Here is a 6,000-nt window from a genome sequence, read left to right as displayed (position 1 = left end):
TTTTTTTTGCATGAATCACAAATTAATTTTTTTATCATAATGTTATCAGCTGTCATGTCTTACAATTTTCGTTTTGACCTTTAGAATTTGGTTCCAGATGACTCTTTTCATAGTGTGTCAAAATTTAAAAAATTAACGATAATTTCATTATTAAGTTCTAAACACTTTAAAATTGCAAAGAATATCAGAACATTACTACATCGCCTATTTCTTCCTACAGTATACAAAGAAAATAAATAAAAATACTAAACAAAATTCCTAAATATTTATATGTAAAAACATTAAAAAGTGCTTTAAAAAACTACTAAAAAGCGACTTTGTAAATTTCTTAACAAAACAGTTTTAGAAAGAAAGAAAAAAGTAACGTCGGCGTCCTGGCTTAGGGGTAGCGCGTCTTCCACGTGAACATTGACGTCCCGGTTGTTCGTGCATGGTTGTTCATTTTCTGTGTTCTATCTGTGAGGTGTGTAGATGTTCCCCTCCTGTACAAAGGGGTTGTGCAAGCGAATGTGATGTATGAAGTAACTAAGTCGTACTCATGGCCTAGCTGGCACAACGAAAAAAAAAATAGACGCTCACTCTGCTTAAATCGCTGATAGATAACTGTCAGCGAGCTTGTAAAGTGCCATAAGTCACAAAAGAAAAAAAAATCTTATATGTATTAGTTGAATTTTTACAGCAAATTATAATATTCCTTATATACTTTTATAATATTCTAGTATGCCATTAATGATGCTACATTCTTGAGAGGACAGAATTTCCATTTATAAATAAATGTAAAATGCAAGAATGATGTACATATAATGGCAAATAATTATTTTGATCCGAATCATTAATCCGAATTCTTATGAGAATTCTAATGAGCCGGTTAGAATATAGAATGAATACAGTAGATAAAAATACAGGCAAATGTAAAAACTGTGTTTCTCTTCTGCAATAATTATTAAATTGCTTTTTTTAGAATCATCCAATAATATCTGTCAAATATTTGAATATATTACCATAGCCTCTATTCGTTTCAATTTCATATAGATTTTAAAATCCAATATTTATACTTTGATTCAATTATTGAGTTTAAGTGAAATGTTTCAAGATCATTAAAAACACTATAATCGCCTAATGCTAATTCTTTTTATATGTAATCATATTTCATCTGAATGCGCAGCTGGTAGGCATTCACTTTCGGTTCGTTTCTGTCACATTTCTTTGCATATCTCTCACGATAAAAATTATCTTGCCTTATTTGAAGCGTATTTTTCGCCATATTTTAGGGGATTCCCCTTTGTATCGTTTGATAATCTTTATTCTTCAAGCTATTGTTTCTATGTCAAATGCATGTATTGCTTTTTTGTTATCTATTTTTGATATTTAATGGATTTGGAGATTACATTTTCCAATTTATTACTACATTTTTAATCGTTTTTTTAAATAAGAAAGCATCCTCCAAAGCTTCACAAAATTTCCGCAAACTTTAATTATTTTTAAATTTATATATTATGTTATATTACAGGGTGCGGAAGAGAAACCCAGACAAGCAATTTTTAAAATAGCTTTATTAAAAATAAATAAATTAAAAGAATGTACCAAATAATAATAAGAGAAGACATTTACTGCTAAATAAATTTAATTTTCTCTCAAAGTTACCGCCTTTTGCAGTGATGCAAAGGCGCAAACGCTTATTAAAACTATCAGCAATGAGTCTCAAGTCTTCTACCATTAATACATCCCATTCCCGCTGAAGCCATTACTTTAGAGACTCCAAACTTTTCTGTAATTTGGTACCAGTCTTAGACTCCAAAAAAGATCAAACACTGTAATCATGGAATTGAGATACGGCGAGTATTGTGCCCACTCTCCAGATGTTATCACGTTCAGAAAATGCGTCTTGCACACGTTTCTGGCTTTTTAGCCTTGTAAGCTGATGCGGAGTTTTGCTGAAATCCCACTTTACATTACCGAGGTGCATTTTGGACCAAGAAAATGCAGCAGCTTCTAGAATGTCCCTCTGATACCTTTTTTTATTTATTTTAACGTCCTCATCCAAAAACACCCAGAGATTTTTTTGCCGCTAGCGCAAATTTTGATCCAGACCATGACCGACTTTCGACTTTTGTGATGTTCAATAATTACCGAAGTGCTTGGAGCGACTACAGTCTAAATCCTATGGTTCTAGGATTTATGAGCTTTTGAACGGTAAAGAGCTTCTCATTTGTGAAAAGGAATCTCTCTCAGTGCTACCTTGCGGCCCGTTTCAAAAGTTTTCGGTGTCTTTGGAGCCGTACGAGTTTGTTTTCTTTAGTGAGAAGTTGAACATTTTGGAACTTGTAAGGCTTCAGTCCACACTCTGTTTTTTTCCATTCGTTGCACTGATCGGTCCCTTATTTCCGTTCAGTGAAATCTTTCTCATGGAAACCCTTGAATTTAATTGAATTCGCTTTTTGATAACCTTACGGCTATTGAAAGTGTTCGTTTAGTTCACTTCTAGGATTTTGATCAAGCTCTTTCAAACGATAGAGTGCATCAGACAATGTTTGCCGAGCCAAGTTAAGCAAACGAACCACTTCATACTATCGTTTTCCTTGTTTAAAGAACTCTAAAAAAGCATATCTTATGTTTGGCATTGTGAAAAAAATTAAGAAACAATACATAAACTAAAAGTTAAATTATAAAATATGCTATAATAGAAGTGGAAGAAAAAAAGAAATGAACAAAATTTAAAAAGAAATTAATTAACTTCTATTCTATGATGTATTAACTTTGTTCGAGTTTTGTTTGCCGCACTGTGTATTATATTATATTATATTATGCTCTAAAAGCAATGTGTTCGCAATATAGCATGTTGCTCACTGCATGTCTTTGGATAACAGCTTCTCAATGATATTTTAACAACTGAACAAGCTTAATTGAAAAATACATTAAATTTCTAATAATTCCATTTTTGAAAAGAATGAAAAATGTGTACAATATTTCTGTTTTATAATCAGGAATATTTAGAAATATTTCGAACAAATTCGATTTAGCTTCCAATTCTAAAGCTATAAAACGACAATTTTAAAACCAATTTCGTGATCTTAAAAGCGACTAATTACTACAGTTTTATTAAGATGATAGTTATTTTTCAGATTAAAAGAAATATATTTTGTCTCTTTCATCTTCCACACAGCACTAGCAGATCGACGTTACACCCCACAATTTTTAAAGTATATATATATATATATATACTTTACGATCCGAGTATTTCACAAGCAGGAATCAGTTTTAGAATCTGAAATTCTATAATCTAAGAATACTACCATAATATTGTATTCTGTATTTGAGATTGAAAAAAAGTTGATCCCACGGGGGTGGGAGGCACCTCGTTATTGAGGATGAGAAGCCTCCGGCATGGTAGTTGGTTCTCGCAGCCCTGTGGATACACGAAAAGGTTGGAGTCTGGCTCCTCCCATCGATAACAGGACGTACTTCGTTAGGGAAGAGATGTACCTTGGCCGGTGATGACCCTTAAGACTCAATCACAGTTTCCGCCAGTGTTGCTGTTGCGATGATCCAGTCATTCAAGTTTCTACGGTAGGTCGGACCGTTTGTCCGTTTATGATAACTCACTATCAAATATTACTGACATCATATTCAGCACCTTTTTGAAACTATAGAGTCATTTATAGTGTGGGGCTTCATCTTTAATTGAAAATGACCGTATGAGATGGGAAATATCTTATAATTCATATGAATGTTTCTGGAGAATTCCTTAAACAATGCCTTTTTTTCCAGATTAATTTATTTATAAACCAGGTTTAGTTACTAAAGCTTTCGTAATTACCCCTAGAGACTATGGGGTAAATCAGAGTGTCTTATTAGGCTTCTGATCAAAGAAATGAATTGATTTTAGAGACTATTTAAAAAGATAAGAAATTACCGCACATTTCCTAGAAATTTATTTTCAGACTGTTCTCAGTAACTCCAATGATTTTTTTTGCTGTATTTTTATTATATTTTATTTTATAGAGCATATAAACTATTATAACTATTTAATTTCTTCCATTTGGAGTAATTTGTAATCATTTTCTCTGGATATATTGGGAAATGAATATTTATAAAATAAAATAATTGAATATTGTGAGACAACAGGAAAAAATAACTAAGAAATAGAAACTAGCTAGGTTTAAAATGAATATGGACTGATAGTTCAATTTATTAGTGAGAAGTTGAACTCTCACTTCAGTCAGCATTCAAACTCCTTCCTATTTCATTTTTTTCTGCGATTTCTGTTTCCTAAAAACTGCGATAGGATCTGGTTTTTTGGCCTTTCTATGACTCTTAGCTATCGCAATCTATTATTAAGTATAAAAAAATGATGATATACTGAAAAATATATGGAAATTAATACTCCCCAAACTTGTCACATTCAATTAATCTCCTTCAACATCATCAATACCGAAGAATTACTAATAACGGGTATTCATTCAGGATCTTTCAACATAACTGATTAATGTGTGTGTGTGTGTGTGTGTGTGTAGTGTGTGTGTGTGTGTGTGTGTGTGTGTGTGTGTGTGTGTGTGTGTGTGTGTGTGTGTGTGTGTGTGTGTGTGTGTGTGTGTGTGTGTGTGTGTGTGTGTGTGTGTGTGTGTGTGTGTGTGTGTTGATGTGTCTGTGCTTACCAAATTTTATCGTCAAATTCTCCTCATTATGTAGAAAACGTGTCAACTTATAATCAAGTACTGTCTGTCCACGACAAGAACACTGGTAGACAATCGTCTATGTTTACGGCGGGCGTTATAGAAACAGATTCCGGCAGGGACGATCCATTTTGAATGGGTGGAATCGGACAGAAGTCTGGGGGGTATTCTTTTTCTTGGCGTCAATGTGAAGCGATAAAAGAAAACCTGTTGCTCATTCGTCTTCTCGCTTTAATCGCAGTTGTACGTATCTTTATATTCGCTTAGCTTACTTCTTTTATATTTTATAAATCTTTTCTTTGGTTAATATTAACTGCATTTCATTATTTAATATTTTTTTTGTCCCTTAAATTTTGACATCCTTTAAAATGCTTTTTTCGATTTAAGAAAGGAGAGACTTTAAAATCACAAGCACGTTACTATGGGCTAAATTAAGATAAAACCTTGCAAATTAATTAAATTGAAATTAGAGTTTAAAATATCATTACATATATATACTTTTATAGCTTTTTCTGGATCAAAAACTTTTATTTAATGCTATAAACTGAAATTTAATAAAATAATTGTCGTAAATTAGAATTTAACTTTTTAACATAAATAAAATCACCTTTTGAATTGATCGATATATGGAACTGGAAAATATAGAAATCCATTTCAGATATTTATAAAAAAATGAACGATTGAAACTTTTAAAGCAAATCATACTCAGCTGCTTGTATAAGTAAAATTAATTGATTATTGATTTTGAATTTTTTATTTGAAAAGTGCATTGAAAATTTATTAAAAAAAGAGTTCTTGCAGGGAACTTTGAATTTCATTATTTTTTAAATAAGTATATTTTACAATTCAGTATTAAATTTTCATCGAAATTATTGAATAATTTCCTTAAATCTACAGGTATAATTAATTCAATTATCTCCTATCACAAACATTGTCAAGATAAAAAGACAAGAAGGAAAAAAAACCCTTTGTTTTAACCTTTTGTTCTTAGTGTTAAATAATAATTATGAGAAATTGTATTTACAGTTTTAAAAGAAAAAAGAATTGCTTTGAAATTAAAAATAGTGATTCTATTATGCTATATGAAAATATTTAGAGGTTAAAACTATTTAATTTCTTTTCTAGAATTGAATGAGTATATGCAATTGTTAAGAAGTAATTCTACTAAATTTTTATTGCGAAATATTATTCAGCTACATAATGGCATGAAAAAAAATATTATATTATAGATAGCGCATTACTTTTTTTTTCTATAAAATAAAGAAAAATAGTCATTTATTCAGGCTTGTTTTCTCACCTCCCTAGTGTTTCAATAGCTTTCCTTCTT

The sequence above is a fragment of the Argiope bruennichi genome, chromosome 1, assembly GCF_947563725.1.
Source record: "Argiope bruennichi chromosome 1, qqArgBrue1.1, whole genome shotgun sequence".
Classification (NCBI taxonomy): Eukaryota; Metazoa; Arthropoda; class Arachnida; order Araneae; family Araneidae; genus Argiope; species Argiope bruennichi.
Note: the sequence above shows the minus strand (reverse complement) of the source record.